Source organism: Pelophylax lessonae, assembly GCF_965119305.1.
Source record: "Pelophylax lessonae genome assembly, chromosome: 5".
NCBI lineage: Eukaryota > Metazoa > Chordata > Amphibia > Anura > Ranidae > Pelophylax > Pelophylax lessonae.
The window spans coordinates 97,410,819-97,436,013 of NC_138772.1; the positions used below are offsets into that span (position 1 = coordinate 97,410,819).

Below are 25,195 nucleotides of genomic sequence, written 5' to 3' on the forward strand. Positions count from 1 at the left end.
TGCTTGCCAAAAAAAACCACTCAAAAAAAGCATATATTGATTGGTTTGCGCAAAAGTTTTAGCGTCTACAACATTTTATATATATATATATATATATATATATATATATATATATATATATATATATATATATATATATATATATATATATATATATATATATATATATATATATATATACTCTTTATCCCATATATTTTTTTTTTTTTTACTAGTAATGGCAGTGATCAGCGACTTATAGCGGGAATGCGATATTGCGGCGGACAAAGCGGACATTATTTTGGAAACCAATGACACCAATACCAATGATCAGTGCTTCAAATATGCACTGTCACTGTACTAATGACAAGGTTAGGGAAGGGGTTAACATCAGGGGTAATCAAAGGGTTAAATGTGTGGCTAATGTGTATGCTGTTTTTACTAAGCAATGTGCTGTGCTTTGCAAGAAGGAAAAAACAGCTGCGGCTGTCAGAAGAAAGCCCTGTGTTTCTTTACCTACACAGTGCTCTCTTCGGTAATGTCCCAACAGAGTTCCTGGCGTTGCATACTAAAAGATACAGGAGTGTCTAACAGCGTCCCCCACTGGGCACTGTGGTTCCACACTCTGGTTGCTAATGCTGGATTCGCACCATACAACTTTTGTTGGCAGATTCCCTTTAGAATGACCTTCAACTATGTAGTGCAAGGGCCTGCCTGATTGCATACAAATTGAAAGGGTTTAGGTTTGACCTCATATTATATGGTTTTGGTAAATCTAAAGGAAAAAATCTAAAGAAAGTTGTATAGTGTGTATCCAGCCTTTAGCTAGCCATAAACTAGTCGAATTTCCTTTAAATTAGTTATATTTGAAGAACTTTTGATTTTCTGATCAATAGTGAAATCAAATTAACATTCTTACTACTGCAATGATGAGAACATTTCTTAGGGAAAATTTTTCTATCCTGCTCCTTCAAACAAATTCCTAAACGTTTATGCGGTTTTCAATCAGAAATGTTCGTTCATTTCAAAAATCAAGCGTTACAGAGGAAATAAAGCTTCCTCTGTAACTTGTACCTATAGGTAAGACTATAATAAGGCTTACCTAAAGGGACTGTAAATATCTCCTAAACATGCACCGTTTAGGAGATATTTAATTGCATGCAGCCAGTGACGTCAATGGCGCAGGCGCTCTGAAGGAACGGCCACCTGAGCCCTGTGCCGTAGAAGGCGGCTCCCGCGTGCATGCAGGGACGTCATCGTGGCTCCAGCCAATCAGATGGCCGGAGAAGGTGAAACCGGAAGGAAGATGGGTGAATATGTCAGCTGTGTCAGCAGTGAGCGGGCGGCACTGCAGGGGCTTCGTTCTAAGGTAAGTATTTCATAATGAGTTAGTATGCGATGCATACTAACTCATTATGCCTTTGTCATTTAGGTTTTTATTTTTTGGAGGTTTACAACCTCTTTAAAAAGCAAAGGAAATTTTGAAGTGCTTTCCAACATTCTTCAAGTCTTTGAATGTATTGAGAATCTTTGTACAAATGATTGTCTGAATATAGAGTAAGAGCCGGTTCACATTAGGTCACTCCGACTTCGGGGGCGACCTGTGAAGTCCCGTGCACCGCGACTTCGGCGCGACTTGCACGGACTTCACATAATGGAAGTCAATGCAAGTGGCCTCCAGGTCGCCCCGAAGTAGTACAGGACCCTTTTTCTAAGTCGGAGCGACTTGTGTCGCTCCTATTAGAACCTGTCCTGTACTACTCAATGACCGCGACCGTGCACGACTTGCCAGGCTGACCAAGTCGTCTGACAAGTCGTATTAGTGGGAACCAGCACTAAGGCCAGCTTTAGTCGCTATAGTACAGAGTAATTTGAACCCATATTTAACCTATCCTCCCCAAAGCAGAAGATTAGACCTTAATCCAAGGCTGAAATTTACCATTTAACCTCCATTTTAACCCAACACATACCCCTAATACCCCTGGATATGTACCTTATTGGCATGGAAAGTACCCTACAATCCTTACAGGCTGCACACACACATAGAAGAAAAGGGTTACTTTGCCGGAAATTGTATTTTTTTATGGACTGCATCACATCTACGCTCTGTGCTATATAAGGCTAGGGATCATGCTTGCATTCCTCCTGTGGTTTGGCACCACGAGACCATCAGGAGTCCAACAATGGCAGAATGACAAAAGTGCTCACGTAGATCAGCTCCTCGGAGACTGTAACCTTATACAGGATCACCTCCAAACCCTCTAGAGAAGAGTTACTTTCCTACAAGGGAGGAGAAGGTGAAGTCTGCAATAAATACTGGGAAGGATGTCGTTTTCAACATAGAAGCTATTGAAAGACCCTAATATGACAAATTACTTTACCTGCGTTCATTGTAATAGGAAGCAGACAATATTGAAAAAAAAAAAAAAAAACAGTACAAAAACTTTCTCAAAAACGTTCCTTCCAAAGTTGCCATAGACAGGAAGATGTCCTCCGAGAAGGTAGATATAGATATTACTAAACCCAGGACCCTGCATTCGCTTTATCTGATCTCCCACAGTACATGGAAATGCAATTATTTTATTTTAGGTAATATAAATGGCTAAACACCTTTTTTCCCCATCAGCAGTTAGAGCAGTCATGACTTCTATCAGTGTCTGGTTAAAGCTTATAGGAGGAGTTTTAATTGTACTTTTATTGACTGTCCTATGTGGCTGCAGGACCCCTGACCCTCTGTCTGGACAGTGCTTATTGGCTCTGTGCTGATTAGGGATGCACCGATCCGACTTTATTGGACCCGATACCGAGATCGATATCTGGCGTTGTGAAATCGCTGATACCGGAACCGATCCGCAGCTACACACAAAGCAAGCGGCTGCAGTACAGAGCAAAGCCGCTGCTTCATGTGTACGGCTCCTCCATTCACAGGCGGAGTGCATCTGATATCACTCTGCCTGTGAGCCGGACCTATACAGGAAGTAGCGGCTCCCATCCCATACTACTACTGCACCTAGTAAGGGATGCCTGAGCCGTTACCAAGCAAAAAACGGATTCGGCCAGTAGATCGATCAATGTTACCGATCCCCTGATCCATCTAAAATGGCCATATCGGCATCGGATCGGTGCATCCCTAGTGCTGATCACATGTACACTCCCAAGAAAAAATAGAAACTCTCTAGTAACACACCAAAATGAGCATGTGGAGCTAGTCCCCAAGGCTCTGTTCTATCGGGAGATAGTTTGAGGACTGTGGAAGAAGAGGAGGTTCAGAGAAGACAAACAGCCTTTTTACACAATACAGAGGATCAACCCCTAAGGCTGGCCATACACTATACAATTTTCTTGTTCAACTTTCCTTTAGATTTACCAAAACCATGTAATATAGGGTCAAACCTAAACACTTTCAATTTGTATGCAATCAGGCAGGCCCTTGCACTACATAGTTAAAGGTAAATCTAAAGGAAATTGAATAAGAAAATTGTATAATGTATGGCCAGCCTTAGGTTCCACCGTGAGTTTAACAAGAACTTTACTGCATATAAAGACTGATTTTACTGTTGTGGGCTTAGTAACACTTTATTATTTCTATTTAGAACACTGATACAAAGCACTTTATACCAGTCCTTGTTGGTGCCCACAATCCAATGTCCCCACCACACATCCCAAGGGCCAATTATTGCAAATCTAATTAAATCTTTCAGTAAGATGGTAAGAAACTCAAGCACACAAGATATCGGCCCACCCTCCAAAGAATGATGGTAACTACAATAATTCTTGTCCAGTGCTTATAATGATTCATGAAAATTTGAGAAATTGCTTTATTGAGCAAAGGTCCGTCATAAAAAAAAAAAAATAAAAAAAAAAAAAATAAAAAAAACACACAACAATGAGCTCTTCCTATTCACAGTCAGCAGATTTTCTATAGTGCAGCAAAATCTGATGTTGGCTCAATTCAAGATTTAGGTTTTTAAAAAAATACAAAGTCCCAGTGTATGCGTCTAAGGCCCTTTTCACACGGGCAGGCCAATTGGGTCTGCTTGTCAGTTTTTCAGGCGGACCTGATCAGACCCTCCATTGTCCTCTATGGAGCGGTGGATGTAAAACAGACATATGTCTGATACACTAAAAAAAGCTGGAGGCTTCCAAATCATCACAGACTTTGGACAAATTTTGCATTTAAAGTGGAGTTCCGGCCTATTTTGCAACTTTAATGATTCCTGGAGTGCTCGCTATGCTGATCAACAATCGGGCATTTTCAATTTTTTTCGGGGGTCCCTTACCTTATTTTTTAGGGCATTTTTGATTGTACTTCCTCCTTCTCCCCCCCCCCCCCCTGTGGCCACGGCCACCAACATCACTTCCGCCTTTGCATTGCATCCTGGGAGCTGTTTGTCATCACTCCCAGGAGGCTGGAATCAGGAAGAACTCCCAGAACACTCCCTGGAATCAGGAAGAAGGACACAGCAGATTACACTGCGGCTTCAGATGCCACATCCAAGATGGCTGCGCCCAGACAGCGTTTTTAAAAGTAAGATTATGACTAAAATCCAATACTGTACACCTTGTAAGTATGAGAATAGCAGTTCTGTAAAGGGCGATGGATTCGTATTATAGGGGTATTTTTAGTTAAAAAAGGTATTTGAGGCTGGAACTCCACTTTAATTTAGAATTCAAGGTCCCAGAGTCTGGAGGAAGAGTGGAGAGGCACAGAATCCAAGTTGTATGAGGTGCAGTGTGAAGTTTCCATAGTCAGTAATGATTTGGGGAGCCGTGTCATCTGCTCGTGTTGGTCCACTGGGTTTTATCAAGTCCAAAGTCAATGCAGCCCTTTATCAGGAAATTCTAGAGCACTCCATGCTTCCCTCTGCTGACCAGCTTTATAGAGATGCTGCTTTCATTTTCCAGAAGGACTTGGCACCTGATCATGGTTATCACTGTGCTTGATTGGGAAGCAAACTCGCCTGACCTAAACCCCATAGAGAATCTGTGGGGTATTGTCAAGAGGAAGATGAGAGACACCAGACCCAACAATGCAGACGAGGTGAAAGCCGCTATCAAAGCAACCTGGGCTTCCATAGCACCTCAGCAGTGCCACATGCGGATTGCCTCCATGCCACGTTGCACTGATGCAGTAATTCATGCAAAGGGAGCCCTGACCAAGTATTGGGTGCATACTATACTGTACATGGACATATTTTTCAGTAAGCCAACATTTTTATTTTATTTTTTTTTTATTGGCCTTATGTGATATTCGAATTTTCTGACATACTGAATTTTGAGTTTTCTCTAGCTGTAAGTCATTATCATCAAAACTAAAAGAAAAAAATACTGTGTGTAATGAAATATATACAAAATGTTTGAGTTTGCCTTTTTGAATTGGACCACTGAAATAATTTTACTTTTTTTTTTTTAGGATATTTTAATTTTATGAGATGCACCTGTATATACGTATTGGCAGTATTGAGGTGGATAAAGTAGAGTTTAGTTTTGGATAGAATGGAGAGGGATTAGAACACTGTCTGTGCCCCCGTTAGGGAGATTCACCCTCTATCTGTCCTGCTTCCAGCTATCATCAAAAGTGAAAGTAAAATGGAAAATCCCAAACTTTCGGTTGACACCAGAACAGTGAAAAGAAAAAAAAAAAAAAAAAGAAGAAGAAGAAAGAGCACCCAGCGCCCATGCCTATGTACCCCTCTAAGTGCCGGGTCACACTAGTGGTCGCCTCACAGGTCGCCGCAGGTCGCCTCCCATAGGGAAGCTACGGACCCGTTCTAATAGGAGCGACACAAGTCGCTCCGACCTAGAAAAAGGGTCCAGAGCTTCTTTGGGGCGACCAGGAGGCGACCGCCATAGACTTCAATGTTATGAAGTCCGTGGCGGCCGCTCCGAGGTCGCGGCGCGCTGCTCGCAAAGTAACGTCCGTCGCGGTAGTGTGAATGGGGGCTTAGAAACACAATCAATTTTAGTTTTAAAAGTACAACTGTAACTTTGTAAAAAAATAAATAAAGCAAGCAACAGATATCACAGGAGCAGCTACACAAACTACATATCAGTACCTTGCGAGCCAATAATTTCTCCATTCTACTGCATAGACTGGACGACGTAGACCACTATAGGGCGATTATGTTTTTATGCACTTCAACAGGCTGAAAAATTCACATTTATTTTAAAAACCCTTCTCTGGTAGTTGCTGCCGACACCAAAACTACAGCTTAGAGTAGGACCCAGCGCTGGTGTTGTGTCTCTTCCCACATGTATGCTTGCTGGGACTATGTGTGCGTCATCACAGGGTAGGTTTGGCCAATAAAATGATCTGATTATTGCCAGGCCGGTTAAGGACTGTCAGTCTACTGGATATGTGTATCCGTAAAACACCAACTTTCCTCCTTGACCCTGGCTCCTGCGGGAAGTAAATGGCAGTGAGACATACCATAGCTTCTCCACAAACCCCAAGCCACTATACAGTGTTGAGGTCACATAACCACTACACTGAGGTACAGACAAAGGAATTCCCACTAAAAGGACTATACAAGCGCAGAACTGTCCATCAGATGCTCAGGGTTTTTCGGTGACCGTACTTAAAGGGATACTAAACTATTTTTAATTTAACCACTTTAAGACCGGAAGGATTTTCACCCTTAATGACCAGGCCCTATTTTGCAATTCCGCACTGCGTTACTTTAACAGACAGTTGCGTGGTACCCAAACAAAATTTCCGTCCTTTTTTTCCCCCCACAAACAGAGCTTTCTTTTGGTGGTATTTGATCTCCTGTGCAATTTTTTTTTTTGCGCTATAAACAAAAAAAGAGCAACAATTTTGAAAAAAAAAAAAAAAATATTATATATATATATATATATATATATATATATATATATATATATATATATATATATATATATATATATATATATATATATATATATTTTTTTTTTTTTTTTAAACTTCCTGCTATATACATTCCCCCCCCCAAAAAAAAAAAAAATAATCACAATTTTTTAACATTTTAGGCCAACTTGTTTTTTGCTACATGTTTCTCTTGGTAAAAAAAAAAAATCTGCAATACGCGTATTTTGATTGGTTTGCACAAAAGTCATTGCGTCAACTACGGGAAAGATGTAATTTTTTTTTTCTTTTTTTACTAGTAAAGGCAGCAATCTACAACTTTTAGCGGGGCTGAGCCATCGCGGTGGATAGATCGGACCCCTGATTGACATTTTTGACACTTTTGGGGGGGACCAGTGACATTACTACAGCAATCAGTGCTAAAAATATGCACTGTTACTGTAATAATGACACTGGCAGGGAAGGGGTTAACAGTACAGGTGATCAAGGGGTTAAATGAGACCCTAGGGGAGTGATTCTAACTGTGGGGGTGGGGGGGGGCGTGGCTTCTGAGATGGCCATAGAGGCATGTGATCCTATATAGAAGGATCACAGGGGCTCTATGATCATTCCAGGGAGAAGAACGGTCCGCTGTGTTTACAGCCAACCGTCCTCCTCTCTCAGCGTGGAACGATTGTGGGTGTCAGGCGGCAATCGTAACCGCATGACCCGTGCCTCAGCTTCCTCGCCTGCCAGGCGAGCGGCGTACACCTACGTCGTTTTGCCTGTGCGAGCCAGCCTGCTGCAGTAAATACAACGTAAGCGGGTGGGAACTGGTTTAAAAAAAAAAATAAATAATAGGAGGTTATACTTAGCTCCTCTGTGCAGTTGGTTTTGCACAGAGCAGCCAAGATCCTCCTCTTCTCAGGTCCCTCTTCGACTCTCCTGGCCCCTCTCTCCTGTTTAATGCCCCCATAGCAAGCAGCTTGCTATGGGGGCACCCGAGCCACAGCTCCCAGTGTCCATTCAGACACAGAGTCGCATCCCGCCCCCCCGCCCCTCCTCTCTCCTCATTGGCTCACTGACTTTGACAGCAGTTGGAGCAAAAAGCGCTTCACTGCTATGTCTCAGCCAATGAGAGAGTCCCAGATGGTTATATCGCTCAAGCAACATCGCTGGATCAAGATAGGGCTTAGGATAGTATTAAGGGTTAGCTTAGGGAGGCTGCTACCCACAGAAGGCTTTTCATCCTAATGTATAGAATGCATTAAGATAAGAAAACCCTCTGACTTTACAACCACTTTACCTCCGCCCACAGTAATATTACTGCGGCAGAGTGGCTCGTTATCGTCTGACGACGTAGTACTACATCGTCAGACACTCCCCCTTCTGGGCGGCGCTTGCGCGCCGCCGGAGGCTCGCTCCCGCTGTTTTCGGTCACAGCGGGAGTCGGGCCAGGGGAAGAGCAGCGGCGATCGCCGCCGCTCATCCCCGATCGTCGGGGATCTAGTGTGGAGATCCGCCCGCCTGTGTAAACACAAGCGGACGGATCTCCATAGTGACAGGGAGTGACAGATCGGAGTGTTCAGCATAGCTGGACATCCGATCTGTCCTTCTGTCACATAGTCACCTCCCCCCCACACGTCAGTAAGCACCAGGCATACATTAACCCCTCCCTCTCCAATAAAATTAACCCCTTCCCTGCCAGTGTCATTTTTACATTAACAGTGAATATTTATAGCACTGATTACTGCAGTAATGTCACTGGTACCCCCAAAAGTGTCAAAAATGTCAGTCAAGGGTCCAATCTGTCCGCTGCAATGTCGCAGGACAGCAAAAAAAAAAAAAAAAAAAAAAAAAAAAAAAAAAAAAAATCGCAGATCGCCGCCATTACGAGTTAAAAAAAAAAAACACCAAAAATGACAGAAATCTTTCCCTTTGTTAGTAAACGCAATAACTTTTGCGCAAACCAATCAAAATACGCTTATTGTGATTTTTTTTTACCAAACATGGGTAGCAGAAAAGAAGTTAGCCAAAAATGTAAAAAAAAAATTGGTTTTTACATCTTTTTTGGGGGGAATTTCATATAAAAAAAATGTTAAAAATATTGTTATTTTTTCAAAATAAACGCTCTTTTTTTGTTTATAGCGCAAAAAGTAAAAATCGCACAGGTGATCAAATACCACCAAAAGAAAGCTCTGTTTGTGAGGAAAAAAAGGACGTAAATTTCGTTTGGGTACGGCGTCGCACGACCGCGCAATTGTCAGTTAAAGTCGCACAGCGCCGAATCGCAAAAAGTGGCCTGGACGTAAGACAGCAAAATCCTCCGGTGGTAAAGTGGTTAAGCTTTAAAAAAAAGGGTCACAAAAAAAAAAAAAAAGGTGATAAACTCCAAAATATCCTGGCTACCCCTCTGAACCACGCTGCACATATCGACCATGCTGTAGTGTAATTGTCCATTGCACAGCCGTGAGCGAGTATCCATTATAATGCTCACAATAGCAAGCACTCATTGGTCAAGTGACCACACTGACCATTGAGAAGTGCTTCTTTCTTCTAGGACACCTTACTAGAAAGATAGAGCCTCAGACTAGTTTCTCACTAACCATGGGTTTCTGGGAAACTCGGCCATTACATAGACGATATCATCATCATCATCTGGGACGGTCCTCCATCCTCAATTGATGATTTTGTCATCCACTGCAACACCAATGATTTCGGTCTCACCTTTACTTCTGTTTGTGATGCGGTTCATCTAGCCTTCCTGGACCTCGAGCTGGGTAGTGAAGGAACTTCCATCTTTGCCCGGAACTACACCAAGCCCACCGCCGGCAACTCGTACCTACACTATAGTAGTTGTCATCATCCCCAGTGGGTAAACAATATACTTAAAGGGCAGTTCTGTCGCCTTAGACAGAACTGTACCAGGGATATAGATTACATCACACAGAGTGATGCTTTGAGAGCCAAGTTTAAGGATAAGGGTTACCCTGACCAATTGGTCAATCAAGCTTACACCACCTTCCTGCCTGGTAAACCCCCCAAAAATACAGCTAAATATGATGAATCCACTGCCGCTACAGGAAAATGGAATCCATACTACAGAAACACTGGAACATTCTATTACAGGACCCCCATCTTTTACCCAGTTTAGGTCACAAACCTAGAGTTACTTACCGTAGGGCTCCCACTCTAAAAAACAAAATTGCACCCAGTCGTCTCAAAACTAAAAAAGTCCATAATCCACTATGCCTCATTCCCTTAAAGGGCATGTATCGATGTAACAAGCCTTTATGCAAAACATGTGCCTTTGTGCGACATGGTAAAAAACAGTTCACCCAATAAGACTTACCGTTTGGAAGGATTCTACAACTGTTCTACTGATTACGTGATCTACTGCCTGACCGGTCCCTGTGGACTACTCTATGTTGGTCGCACCATCCGCCCACTACGGCAACGATTTGGTCGCCATCACAGGTTTGTGGAGGAGGGTTGTGACCAACATAGCGTACCACGCTATTTCCTCGAGTTCCACAACAAGTCCACATCAGGATTGGAGGTTTGGGTAATAGAGTATATCCCCAAACTTTCATCTGAGGCCGAACGATTTGCCAAATTATGCCAACGAGAGACATTTTGGATCTATACCCTTGATTCACTTTCACCCAAGGGTTTAAACGAAGAGCTAGATGTTAACACCATATTATGATTAGAGCCGATGTATGTCTTTTTACCTTGTTAAATAACCATTTTCTATATATTTTTTTTTTTTATGCGATTTTATTTGTATGCGATTTTTTTTTTTTTCTTGTGTTTATTTTCTTATTGCCGCTTCAAATATTGTGGTCCCACTGTCCAGCCCATTTATAATGGCCACTTTTAGTCCATCTGTATCCACCCAGCTTGAGTGCTGGCTTCCTATAAACTTGTTCAGCTCTTCTGTGTCATGCCACTGCACTTGAGAAAGGAGCGCGCATGCCCTGTGAGGCTACTGCGCACGCTCAGAAACGGGTTGTGCGATTGGCTGCTGGATCTGTCACGCTGGGCTCCCCTATCTGTTGGCGCCGGATGTACTGAGGAGCAGGGCGACCTTCTGAAGCCGACAGCCATCCCGCCTAACGGTCTCTCGGCTCACCAGGTGTCTCCCTGAAGAACAGAACACCTGCAGGAGTCGGTGCCAAGGGGTTAAGGTCCGGTTCACACTTATGCGAATCCGCAGCCTGTTCCTGCATCGCACCCCACCCCCCCCCCGGCAGTTCACACTGCCATATGCGATACGCTGGGGGTGTCAATGTAATCTTAACGACACCCCCAGTTTGATCGCATATCGCAGTGCGATCGTGCAGTTTGCACAGGATCGGATCGCACAAGTGTGAACCGCTGTGCGATCCGATCCTGATGCGGCTTCCAAAAAGGGTCCTGTGCGAGTTTGCTGCGGGTGCGAATTTAGCCATACAAAGTGTATGGCTAAACTCGCACCGCACAGCCGATCGTATGTAATGAAAGAGCAGTGCGCTCCGACATTACATGCGAACCCCGCACTCGCAGAAGTGTGAACCGGGGCTAAAGGTATTATTTGACTTTGGGATCGCTTTTTAAACCCCCCCAATCCCCCCCCGCCCTTTGTAACCTGTACATTTCATGTACAATTTGTATATTAAAATCTTATCCAGCTAATTACCCCTTCATCACAATCTTCCCACTGTACTGTATGTGCTCTGTACATTAACCCCTTCAACTCCTCCCATGTATAAAACGAGGGCATCATTACCACGCTCCGTGTTTTAACCTCCTCAATACCAGTAGGTTTATTTCCAAAATATTGGAGTCATTTTGGGGGTCTCTGTACTGTCCTAGCTTTTTAATTTGATATTCTTTATAGCAAAGTAAGGTAAACCGCTGCTAAACACCACCAAAACAAAAAGGATCAGTCTCTCAAAATGATATAAAATTATTTGGGTACAGTGTTGCATGACCAAGTCAAACTATCACAGCGCTGGGGAAAAAAAAAGCAGGAGGCATATACAGGCTAGTACTCATATGATATAAATCAGCATTGCTGGAGGATGTAAACACTGTGTGCTGAGAAGGAAAGTTACTGATTTATTTTTTCACGTGGCAGCTTTTGGTTCCCTAATAACTGCCTCAGTTTCTTTTAAAAAAAAAAGTTAAATTTAAAATTGTAATCACACGCACATACAAGAAGAAGAAGAAGAAGAAGAAGAAGAGGCATGAACAGCATTAAGCTAGATGTACACATTTTAGGACCACCTCAGCCTCACTGCTCTTACAGTTCATTAATATTAATCATGCAGTGTACACCTGCGCTTGACTGTTTTGCTGAGCGCGGTGGAAAGCCTGTGAGCAGGAACGTTCTTTATTCTGATGATCCCCACTGTGCTCAGCAAAACATTCAATGGCAGCTGTACACTGAGGGAGTGTTTAATTATTGTATAAGTGATGTATGGAGAGACCACTCTGCCTCCTAATGGGACTGCGCTGTATATTATATAATGGGATTTTTTACTTACCGCAAAAGCCATTTCTCTGATGTTCCTTGACTGACACAGCTCCTGATATTCTTAACCATTGGGTTATGCTGCCCCCTACAGGAGAAGGGCACTAGGCGGAAAAAAAAAAAAGAAGACTGGCTTCACCTATGGGCAGTCCCAGGGGGTATACTCCCTCTCTCTGCTATATGTACTCAGTTTTGTTACAAGCAGTGTCAGAGAAAATACAACTCCACAGAGGGGTGGGTGCTGTGTCCGTCAATGAACAACAATCCCATTTTCTCTTTCGCTCATTGATGGACACAGTTCCTGATATTCTTAACAATTGGGATGTCCCAAAGCAGTGTTAAACATGAAAGGTGTGAACAGCAAAAAATTCCCAAGGCTAAAAAAAGTAGCCAACCAGGCAAAAGGGGCTCAACCAAAACTACTGGAGCCCACCTGAAAAAAACAATACACCGTCAAAGAGGACCAAGTCCTCTAAACAGCAGCCTGCAAAACCTTGCGGCCAAAAGAGGTACCCGCAGATGCCAAGACATCCACTTTATAGAACTTTGTGAAAGTGTGCTCCGACAAATAGGTGGCCGCCTTGCAAACCTGCGTCACTGACGCCTGATTACGTAAGGCCCAGGAGGCACTGAGCAACCGAGTCGAGTGCACCTTCATAGGGAAAAGGAGGAACTTGACCCCTGATGGAATAGGCCTAAATCACTGTCTGATCTATCTGGGAATGGTCGCAGAGGAAGCGGACAACCCTGTCTGAGATCCATCCATTAACACAAATAGGGAGTCTGACTTCCTAAAAGACTCCATACCTGCCAGGTACACCCTAATTGCCGGAACCACATCCAAGGCACGCAAGGTAATTTCCTTAGGATGTTATGGCCTGGAACACAGGGAAGGCAGCACAAGGTCTTCATTCAAATGGAAATCAGAGACCACCTTTGGAAGGAATGACAGACAGGGGCAAAGAACCACCTTATCTTTGTGACCCACCAAGTAAAACAACAGGATAACGCCACTAGTCAACACAATGTCTTCTATTCCCACCTTCTGAGACAGCCTAAACAAGGGAATCTCCCGAAGAATCTCAACTGTAAACTTCTGGGGGACCGAAAGCACCAAATTTTGAGGTCTCAAGGTGGCAAGGGAGACCGCACTGGAGGAACCAAAATGGCGAACACCCTGAAGAAAAAGGTAAGCACCAGGGAGTGTGTGTCCAAAGGTCATTGAAAGAAGACCGCCAAAAATGACACCTGGCCTTTGATTGTACTCAAGGTCAATTTCTGTTCAACCCCCCGTGAAGGAAGGTCAAGATCCAAGCCACTGAGAAGGAGCGAGGATGAACTCCATGGGACTCACACCATGCGATGTACATCTTCCACGTACGATGGTAAATCTTCCTAGAAGTGGATTTCCTAGCTTTTAACAGCATTGGAATCACCGATTCATGCCTATCTCTATCCTTCAGTACCTGGCTTTCAACAGCCAAGACGTCAAAGCCAGTGACTTTAAAGCAGGGCGGAAGATTGGCCCTGAGAGGAAGCTTCCAAGGAACGTCAGCGACCAACAGCACCATATCGGCGTACTAAGCTCGGCGAGGCCACTGAGATGACCAGAATCCCTTCTGCCTCAATCCTACGTAGAAGTCTTGGCAGAAGCTTAAGAGGAGGGAAGGCGTAAAATCAGATGATACTGACCCCACCGGGCCACCAGCATGTCTGTGGCATCTGCCAGAGAATCCCGTGACCGTGCCATGAACCACTGCACCTTTCTGTTGAGCCAAGACACCAACAGACCCCCCCTCTGGGGTGCCCCACTGGAGACACAACTGATGAACCCCTCCGGATGGGGAGACTATTCCCCTTGGTCCAACGCCTGCCGACTGAGGTAATCCGCCTGCCAGTTTTCCACCCTGGGAATGTGTACGGCGGAAAGGGCTGGAACAAACGTTCTGCCCACCTGAGAATGCCGGCTACCTCCAGAGCCGCCAGGACACTTCTTGTGCCCCCTTGGTGATTGACATAAGCCCCGGCTGTGACATGCTCTGATTTGATGCGCACTGGACATGCTAGGAGATGATCCGTCCAAAGTTCCAGACACAGTCTGACCACTCAGAGCTCCAGGATATTGATCGGTAGTCTGGACTCCAGGGTTCAGACCCTCTAAACAGAATTTCCGTTGAGAACGCCTCCCTATCCCAATAGGCTGGCTTGCCGGAGCGCCGGAGAATGAAGCAACCAGATCAGGGACCCTTTTGCACCCTGGCTCAACTGGATTTGGTTGTCCAGGGACTGCAGAGTCTTGTCCCCTTTGATCAGAATCTCCTTTGCAGGGACCTCGTATGGAACCATGCAAACAGTCCCAGCACTCACATGCAAAACTGGAGGAATGAACATCTGCTGGACAGCAGGAGGCGAGTTGCAGCCTGCAGTTTCAGGAGTTTGTCCAGAGGGAGGAGTACTCTGGCTAAGGCAGAGTTCAGAGTCAATCCCAGATAGTCTAGTTTTGTGGAAGGAACCAATGAAGACTTCTGAAGATTCAGAATCCAGCCGAACTTCCTCAGGGTCCGTATGGAGATCTCCAGGTTTTTCACCAGTGCAGCAGGAGACTCTGCTCACAGAAAATCATCCAAGTAGTCCAAGACCACAATCCCCTGCTGACAAAACAATGCTAGCACTGGGACCAACACTTTTGTGAAGACCCAAAAGGTGTGGAGGCAAGATAATACCACAAACTGATAATGCTCCTCTCCCACGGCAAAGCGGAAGAAGCGCTGGTGAACAACACCTATTGGAATGTGAAGCTAAGCATCCTGGATGTCAATGGAGGCAAGAAAATCCCTCTGATGCAGGAAAGCCACCACCATGTGAACAGACCCCATTCTGAACTTCTGCACCTGCACAAGCAGTTCAGCACCTTGAGGTCCAGGATTGGACGCACCTTGCCCTCCTTTCTGGGGACTGTAAATAGGTTTGAGTAAAACCCCTGAAAATGCTCTGAAGTCGGAACCGGGACAAAGCACCCCTTAAAGTAGAAAGTCTTGCACCGCCCCAAAGAGAGCCTGTAAGCAGACCAGGGACAAATCGCACGTTGGAAGGAAAGAACCTTTCCGGAGGGTAAGAATGAAACTCAAATCGTGCAGCTGGACGGTATGACTTTGTGGACCCACTTATCTTGTACCAGTGAAGTCCACAGGTCCGGGAACCAACAAAGACGTCCCCCCACCCCAGATACAGGTGAGGGCACAACTTCAAGCTAAAGGGGCCTTGAAGAAATTCCCTCTTGACTTGCCAGACTAAGTTCACTTGGGTCCTCCAGAGGAGGCCCCGAAAGGCTTCAATCCCTGAGGGATGAAGAAAAAAAAAAAAAAAAACACTTATGAGCCGAGAAGAAGGGCCCACATCTACGACAAGGGACCTTGCCCTTAGTAGCCTGTGGATGAAGGGTACTCTTCCCCCTGTGATCCCCCTTAAATGGGAAGATCAAGCAAGGCCTTTTTAGAAGTCTGGTCCGCAGACCAGCATTTGAGCCAAAAGACATGCTGAAGGACCACTGTCAAAACCAAGAGCTGAGCCACTATGGGAGCCGCATCCAAAGAGGCAACCCAGATAAACTGCAGCCCTTGGACCAGCTGGTCCGCTAGCTCAGCAAAGGCAGAGGGGAGCTGTTCTCCCTCCAAGTCACGGCGAAAAAGCTTAGCCCACTCAGTCAGAGTCTGCGACACCAGGGAAATGGTAAATATCGGCCTCAGTGCCGAACCAGCCAGGGTGTTCATATTGCGGGCCACAGTCTCCCATCTTCCTGTCAGCCGGGTCCTTCCTGTCAGCCGGGACTCTACAACTGGAATCATGGTTGCCTTGTTTAATCTGGAAACCGGAGGGTCTTCCACCGGTGGAACAGTCCACTTCTTAAGAAGGGACCCCTTATAGGGGTATCGCCTAGCAAAGCGCTTAGCGACCCCAAGGGGACGCTTTGGTCGTCCCCACTCTGTAGTGACAATTCCATCAAAATAGGAGGGGAAAGGTCACACCTTTGCCGCTCTGGATGGCGTCCTCCATCTTTAAGATCTCATGCACAGATACAATCAGTGCGTCCCCAGCGCCTTTTCATGCGTGGTTGCAGAAGTGGAGTAATCCTCTTCCATGCAGGGTAACCAACGTCCACTGAATCAGATTTAAGATCTGAGGGGACAGATGAGGCAGGGGAAGGTGGGGGCACTTTTTTGCCAGCTTGTGACCCAAAAGCCAACTCCACCTGGGACACAAAGGACTCCAAGACCGCTGTCAGAGTGTTGGTCGATGGATGGATGGGACCCGGAGGGCTCCGTGGCCTCAGAGAGGGGATCAGGTGGGGACATGTGCTCTAAAAGACTCCATGAGTCACCAGGGGTACCCCACAAAAAAAAAAAAAAGTAAAAAACACTACTAAAAAAGGGACACCCCCACCACTCTGGCAGCATACCTGGTTGCCAGTCACAGAGCCCCAATGAATCCTCAACAGAGAGGGAGAGGACCCCATCAGCCTCACTACCCTGCATAAACCAGGCACCGGCGATCCGGAAAGGATTCAGAATTCAGCACCAAGGGATGAGGAGGGGCTCCCACCACCATTGCTCCGGCAATGGTTAAGAATATCAGGAGCTGTGCTGTATACACACACACACACACACACACACACACACACACACACACACACAAACACCACCTTATTATTAGGTACACCTTGCTAGTACTGGGTTGGACCGCCTTTTGCCTTCCGAACTGCCTAATTCTTCGTGGCATAGGTTCAGCAAGGTGTTAGAAACATTCCTCAGGAGATTTTGGTCCATATTGACATGATAGCATCACGCAGTTGCAGCAGATTTGTCAGCTGCAAATCCATGATACGGATCTCCCATTCCACCACATCCCAAAGGTACTTTATTGGATTGAGATCTGGCGACTGGAGGCCATTGGAGTACAATGAACTCATTGTCATGTTGAAGAAATCAGTGGTGAGATGATTTGAGCTTTGCGACATGGTGCATTATCCTGCTGGAAGGAGCCATGGGTCCACTGTAGTCATAAAGGGATAGTCAGGAACAATACTCAGGTAGACTGTGGTGTTTACACAATGCTCAATTGGTACTGAGGGGCCCAAAGAGTGCCAAGAAAATTACCCACACATCATTACACCACCAGCCTGAAACCTTGATACAAGGCAGTAAGGATCCATACTTTCATGTTGTTTACACCAAATTTTGACCCTACCATCTGAATGTCGCAGCTGAAATCGTGACTCATTAGACCAGGCAACATATTGTCTAATTTTGGTGACCCTGTGGGGTCTTCTGCTGCTGTAGCCCATCTTCTTCAAGGTTCAATGTGTTGTACGTTCAGAGATGGCATTCTGCATATCTTGGTTATAATTTCACCATGAATCTATGCACCAAATGTATTGTTTCATTGCTCATGAAAAACATTTAAGAATTTTACTGTGTTTTTTCCAACAGAAAATGAAAATGTTATGCCTTCATTCTAAAAATCATGTGATATAAAAATGCTGCCGTCATCATATTCATACAACGCTACACGTAAAAATGAAAACAAGCAAGGTCATCCAAAGCAAACACTGCAGTTTAATTGCACAACGCATAATTAACATGCAAAATCCCAAACACTACCAATGAGTCATATGAATACACAGAAACAAAAGCTCCCATAACCCAGATAGCACAAGAACAAGGCTCCACAAACTGAACAAGGTAGAAAGAACCACAAGCTGCGAGTTTGGGCATCATCAGATACAAGATCATTATATAAGCTACTTGAAATAGCAAGAAGGGCAGGGATTCTTAACCAGCTTAGCAATGGTGGCAATGATGAATGCCTGAGCAGTTGAAAGTAAAGCTCATCCTTCAAGCTAAACATGAAAGTTAAATGTTTTTAAGTGCATATTCCCTAACTGGAGTCTCTTCCACCCAAGATGAAAATTGGCACAAGCTGATACTGGCCAAGTTTTCATGTATCGCATACAGTATCTATACTCCTCTGTACCTTCCACGTTTTTGTTTTTTTGGATTTTTTTCTATGCAGACGATAGCTATTCCCAAAAGGCTTAAAGCGGAGCTCCAACCAAAAAGGGCAAGCTCTGTTTGTTTGCTTCCTTCCCCCTCTGCTGCCATTTGGCACCTTTTGGGGGGGAGGGGGGGGCAGATACCTGTCAAAACCAGGTACCTGCTCCCACTTTCGGTTATGATTGCAGCAGTGGCCGTGCGGTGATCTACACAATATCCAGCCCCTTCCCCCCCCCCCCCCCCCTCAAGACAGCGAGACCATTCAGAATGCGCAGCACGACTCGCTCATGCACAGTAGGAAACATGCTGCGAAGCCGCGAGGCTTCACTTCCTGTTTCCCTTAGTGAAGATGACGGTGCCTGCACCTGGAGCCGATGGTCGGATCAGCTTCGAGTGCCGACACCACCGGATCCTTGGACAGGTAAGTGTCCTCATATTAAAAGTCAGCAACTACAAATACTATTCCAGGCTGAAATGAAAACTATATCTAGAACAATTGAGCACAATCCCCCCCCCCCTTCATTTTTGGATATCTTTTTTTTTTTTTTTTTTTTTTTAGTTTTGTACCTTTGTTGTTGTTTGTTGTTGTTCGCCAGCTGGACTTCCATCCTATACCACGTGGCGAGATACGTCATTTTCCGCATTGGCCCCTCCTCCACTGCATTCTGAGACCTCACGCATGCGCAGTAGGAAATGGACTGTGAAGCCTGAAGGCTTCACTGCCGGTTTCCCTTAGTTGTAATGCCCGAGCCGATTGCTTCGGGGGGGGTGACATCACAGGATCCCTGGACAGGTAAGTGTTCTTATAATAAAAGTTAGTAGCTGCATTATTTATTTATTTATGTTTTTTAGAGGCTGGAACTCCGCTTTAAAGAACTAAACCCATGGATTTATTTGTTTCAAAAAACAGTTAAATATCCAGCACATGCTCTCAACCAAACTGTCAAACATTGAAATGGCTGGTGTCACAAATGATCTTCAACTGCCATGATATTGCACATGTGATCTGAGGCCAAGAATTCTTGGCTGAAAATGATGGGAGGATTTAGTTCCGCTTTAAAATAAACCAAGACCAATGTAACATTGCTATAAATTATTTATATGAATCAATTAACTCACCTGTATTTAGACAGAGATGTGCTCCTGGCCCATCAGGGATGTCAGTTTTCTGGTACAGGACTCTGTGACCTAGTGTGGAGGAAAAACACGTCATTACGGTGGCTTCACCATTACAAAAGACAAAGAACAAAGGAACAATACTGAACCAGGAGTAAACAAAATCATGTTTTAAAACATCTATGGGATAAACACACGTGCCATGCTGCCACCTGTACTGCAAATAAAGCACTTCTAGGTTCCTGCATGTTCTTTCAGCTGTTCAGTAGAGCGCCCCGGGTGCCTAAAAAACTGGGGAGCTCCGATATGCTAATCGTGAGTAGGAATGCACCGACCCGATATTCGGATCGGATATCGGCCCCGATACGGGCAAAATAGCTGGATAGTGGGGGGATGGGTAAAATTAACAGATCCACGGGCCGATCCGGTTTTGCTCTTTATAGCTTGTGAGGGAGCAGAGAACAGCTGTCAAAGAAAAAAAAAAAGAGCCTCCTGCAAATGCCTTTCAACTCTCCCAGTTAAGTAAACACAATGATTACAATGTATCTTTTCGTTTCGTCTGCCGGAGGAGGGAAGTTTAACCTCTTAAAACTAAACCCATGACATTTTTAGATTTTGAATGCACAATGTTATAAAAAGGTATCTGCCGATACTGATCCGGAAGTATTATTTTGTTATAAGCTCACAAAACAGTACTTCCCGATCGGACTCGGGATCAGCGATTTCACAAAGCAAAAGATCGGGACCAAAAAAGTCCGATCGGTGCATCCCTAATCGTGAGTCAATGACATGAAACCATGGCTCAGGTCAGCTCTCACTTTACTGCCTAAAGACTTGTCCCTGGTCAGTGAATCAGAAAGTACTGAAGAATCTGGAATGGCAAAAAACCCAGATAGCAGACATTTTTAGAAGCAGAAGGTCAGTAATGGTAATCTACGCATTGCTCGCAGTTCACGAGGAAAAGATTGGCCACACACCACCATGAATTTCTAAATATAGATTATTATATAGAGGTTGTTTTCGTTGATCACTTCCAGGTTCGTCACTTCCGCTTGCTGTTGGAACGCATTGTGGAACGCACGCCGTTGCCGAGTGGCGTTCGCACACATAACTCTGCTCCCTGCTAGTTTGGATGTGTGGAATGGGGGACAATAAAATGGGAGTGATTATCCTTTGTAATTGCTTGCGTTGTATAAAACTTTTTAAATGTTATTGCGCAATCATATATTTTCAATCTTTTGGGGAAACAGCAATCATGATCGAGGGGATTCGCTTACTACCTATCCATAGTGAGACCATCCACCTACTACAAACCCAAGGAGCCTGCCACTAAAATTAAACTAGCTGGGTCCTGGAGGCCCTATGATCTCTGGTGAGTTACCCTCGCATTGTCAGGGGAAGGAACATTTCAAGCAAAAGAACTTTTTCCATATATGAAGACTTAGGCCCCTTTCACACATGCTGTCCGTTTGTCCATTTTTCATCCATCCGTTGAAAAAATGGACATCAATGTAGCTCTATGTAAAAACGGATGACAACGGATGATCATCCGTTTTCATCCACTTCCTTCAATGTCTGTTTTTTTGAACGGATGAATGCCCTATTTTTCATCCGTCAAAAAAACGGATCGGACGAAAAACGGATGGAAAACGGATACATTTTGACGTGACTGAACTGATGAACTGAACCTAATGTCACTTGTTTGTAGTGGAATTTTTGCACACTCAAATACTGCTGCACTTTATGAATTTATGGACTAAATGTCGTTTTTTTGATGAGATTCTTTACACTTTACGAATTATTGGAATTTAGTATTTATATTATTTATTTACTACTTTTATTTCAACATCATCTATTTAGCACTTAGTTTTTTGAATTGGATGAGATTCCTGCACTTTATAAACTATTGGAATTTAGTATTTTATATTATTTATTGAATACTCCACTTATCATCCCGATTTATTTAGCACTAAGCTTTTTTTTTTTGCAAATATTTTATTTATTCAAAGACGGATGAACCGGAGTGTACGAGTACAAAAACATAGGAACAAATAACATGTGGTAACAACAGAAATAACCAGGGACATGTCCGAAGCATGTATGTATAGCATAAATCACAGCACGGTAAGCACTTTTTGATACGGCGCCTCATATTGTTACTGCCACACACCACCATGAAGATAAGGCAAATAAAGTCCTTTATTATCGCATGCCAAGACAGACAGTGCAGGATAAAACATGGACATGTTTCACATGGACTTAACGTTCAGAGTTGGAAAAAAAAAAAAAGAGGATGTAATTTAACCTGCAATAATTACCACTCTCCCGCTACCATCTTCAAGAAATAAGCTTGCTGACTTCTGGGCATGTCCGACAGCTGGTCGCCCACGGCACTCTTTGATTCCTTCTGCTGGCCCTTAAATCCCTTTTGTGCCCCATCACAAAGTATACGCCGGCAGATGAAAATACAGAGCACAGCGGGGATCACAATCACCAGACGTTCCCAGAAGTGATGAAGATGGTTTTTCGGCAAGCCTATCTGTTGAAGATAGCCAAGCGCGCACAGGAGATAGGCGAGTACTTATGCTTTATTTTTGCAAGCTCGGCATTTTGGTATGCAAGCCCTAACAATCAACTTGCATTATTTGCACCACTGAAAGCAGTTTTTTTAGATCTGTGGCAAGTGCACAAAAATACCCAGTGATCAAGTTAGAAGTTAAGAGATGTCATGTGTCTTCCAGTGTTATTCCAAGGAAAGGAATTACTTCTTATTTTGTCGATTCAGAATGATTAGCCTTCATGTTGTAAAGATGGAAGATTAGAAGGGTTTGAGTAGTTTAGGAAAAGACAACTGGGCAGGGCTGACACCTCTTAAAGGGTGCTTTAGGTTGTCAGCCAACAGCAGGACATAAGAGCCGTGTGCATTTTTGGCAGATCAACCGATATGTTTCTGTAATTACAGGGTCTTTAACCCTTTGTCTACCAAGACGTGATTATAAATGTCCTGACGTGCAAGGGGTTAAAAGTAATACCAAGGCTGCTGCTGCAGCTTTGAACTTGGTATGGATTTTTAAAGCCAGCAATGGTCATTCGGGTAAAAGTATAGTAGAACAAAAAAAAAAAAAAAAAAATGGACACGCATAAGGGTTCAAGCTAATCTGCCAAGGGCCAAATTGTAACAGCTAGAAGACTGGGTCAGAGTAACTCCAAAACTGCGGCTCTTGTGAGATGTTCATGGCCTGCAGTGGTTAGGACCTACCAAAAGTGGCCCAAGGAAGTACAACCAGCGATTGAGTCATGTGCGGTCAAGGCTTATTGATGCACATGGGGAGTGAAGGCTGGCCTGTATAGTCTGATCCAACAGAGTAGCTACTGCAGCTTAAATTGTTGAAAAAGTTCATGCCGATTCTGACAGAAAGGAGTCAGGACTCACAGTACATGGCAGTTTGTGGTTTTTAGGGCTGCCATGCGGACCCATGTCCACAGCCACAAGTGCCTACAATGGGCACGTGAGCATCAGAACTGGATCACGGAGCAATAGAAGAAAGTGGCCTGGTCTGATGAATTCAAGAATGATTGGAGGAACTCAACAAGTTCAAAGCGTTCACTTGGCCTCCAAATTTCCCAGATTTCAATCCAATAAAGCATCTGTGGGATGTGCTGGAAGACAAGTCAGATCCATGGAGAACCCACCTCACAACTTACAAGACTTCAAAGGATCTGCTACTGATGGCTTGGTGCCAGATACCACATCATACCTTCAGAGGTCTAGTGGAGTCCTGTCAAGGTCTTACCTTGCCTTCCTGTTGGCAGCCATCTTGGACATGTACAGACTGCTGTCTTTTATAAACTCTGTTCGCATCATCACTTGCCTGCTGCCTGGGCATCCCTCAGTGATGATGTTGCACACCTGACATTATAGATCACCGGTTTGCTTGCAGTCCTTTGCCCTTGTGTTTGTGCTCCGAAGTGCATCACTGTGCTAGCAGTCTTCTGCTCTCCATGTTCCTCCATGCATGACCTGGCTTGGCTGACAACTTTCCTGGCTCTCGATTCTGCATCAGCAGACTACCCGGCATCGGCAGATACTCGCCTTTGGACTCGCCCCTGGCTTGGATGACTACTCGCTCTGGACTTGACCCCGGCTGTTCCTGATTTCGCTCCTCACTCTTGCTGTGAGTTTATTGTTGCTCTAAAAAAAATGCTTTGTTTTTACTTCCATTTTCTTGTGGTCTGGTTTCCTGGCACTCTGACAAGCCCATGTCGCAAATGAGTTATAGTGGGTGGTCATAATGTTATGGTGGATCAATGTATATAGGTAATGGGAGAGAAAAGTCGCCTTTTGATCTCTATTGTACAAATAACATATGGTCACCAGAAGCCCTGGAGAGGAATGCTTTTCGAATAAGCTTCCTAATGGATTAAATCTCCGTTCAAAACGTATGACTCCTATAATAAAAAAAAGCTTTACTTTTTTTCCTCCCCTTTTCTTTCTCTTTTTGAAGCCTTAATGTGTCAGACCTTTATTTATCCCAGTCTGAAAGTATGCAATATATTTAGAAGTACAATATATTATATATTTTGGAGGGGGCAGCACATTTCGGGGCAACACATGAGACAATATACAAGAGTGTTTTGCAGTAATACATGACTTGATTTCAAATTGATTTTCAATATTAAAAAAGATTATTGGAACTAGGAAGCAGGTATAGTAATATTGACAACAGTTGTACAGATGTGGTACGTAATTATATACCTATATACAATGTGGTAAGAATAGGTTATTAAAATTGATTGGCGTTTTGTTATAACAGATAATTATATTGGTTTCAGACAAATATATCTAGAACAATATGTGGTAAGAATAAGTTACTAAAAAAGATTTATGCTTTGCAATAAGATTATAATTATATTTATTGTGTTAAACAAATATGCAGGCTACGTAAGTGATATTTTTACTAAGTATTCTTGTAAGGGGCCTGAAGAAGCCAATTAATCCCCAAACTGCGTCAATGTATTATGCCAATTACTGTATATACGTTTTTATTATTTATTTATTATTTTTATTATTTAACTGAAATTTAATATTCTGTTATAATATAATATTCATTTTTAAATCAAATAATCTTGGTGTGTAATGGACCTTTCTTGGGTGCTATATTTAAAGTTCTAGGTTTTATTCTCTAGAGCAGGTGTATCCAAACTTTCTAAACAAAAGGGTCAGTTTGCGGTCGTTCAGACTAGGGGGGCCGGGCTAAGGCCCTTGGGAGTAGAAATTGTCCTGGAGTCAGGAGGAGGAAGAGCGCCCCGTCACTGGTGCCAGTGGGAGGAAGAGCGCCCCGTCACTGGTGCCAGTGGGAGGAAGAGTGCCCCGTCACTGGTGCCAGTGGGAGGAAGAGCGCCCCTTCACTGGTGCCAGTGGGAGGAAGCGCGCCCCTTCACTGGTGCCAGTGGGAGGAAGCGCGCCCCGTCACTGGTGCCAGCGGGAGGAAGCGCGCCCCGTCACTGGTGCCAGCGGGAGGAAGCGCGCCCCGTCACTGGTGCCAGCGGGAGGAAGCGCGCCCCGTCACTGGTGCCAGCGGGAGGAAGCGCGCCCCGTCACTGGTGCCAGCGGGAGGAAGCGCGCCCCGTCACTGGTGCCAGCGGGAGGAAGAGTGCCCCGTCACTGGTGCCAGTGGGAGGAAGAGCGCCCCGTCACTGGTGCCAGTG

General features: G+C 44.4%; 1 protein-coding gene across 1 annotated transcript in view; it reads right to left on the bottom strand.

The window, feature by feature from the left end:
• The window catches only part of WDR37 (WD repeat domain 37), a 312,422-nt gene that overhangs the window by 259,323 nt on the left and 27,904 nt on the right, over positions 1–25,195 (bottom strand). Inside the window, exon 2 of the mRNA XM_082258129.1 lies at positions 19,490–19,558. The gene's annotated coding sequence lies outside the window, so the exon portion shown is untranslated. The remainder of the gene's footprint in view (positions 1–19,489; positions 19,559–25,195) is intronic.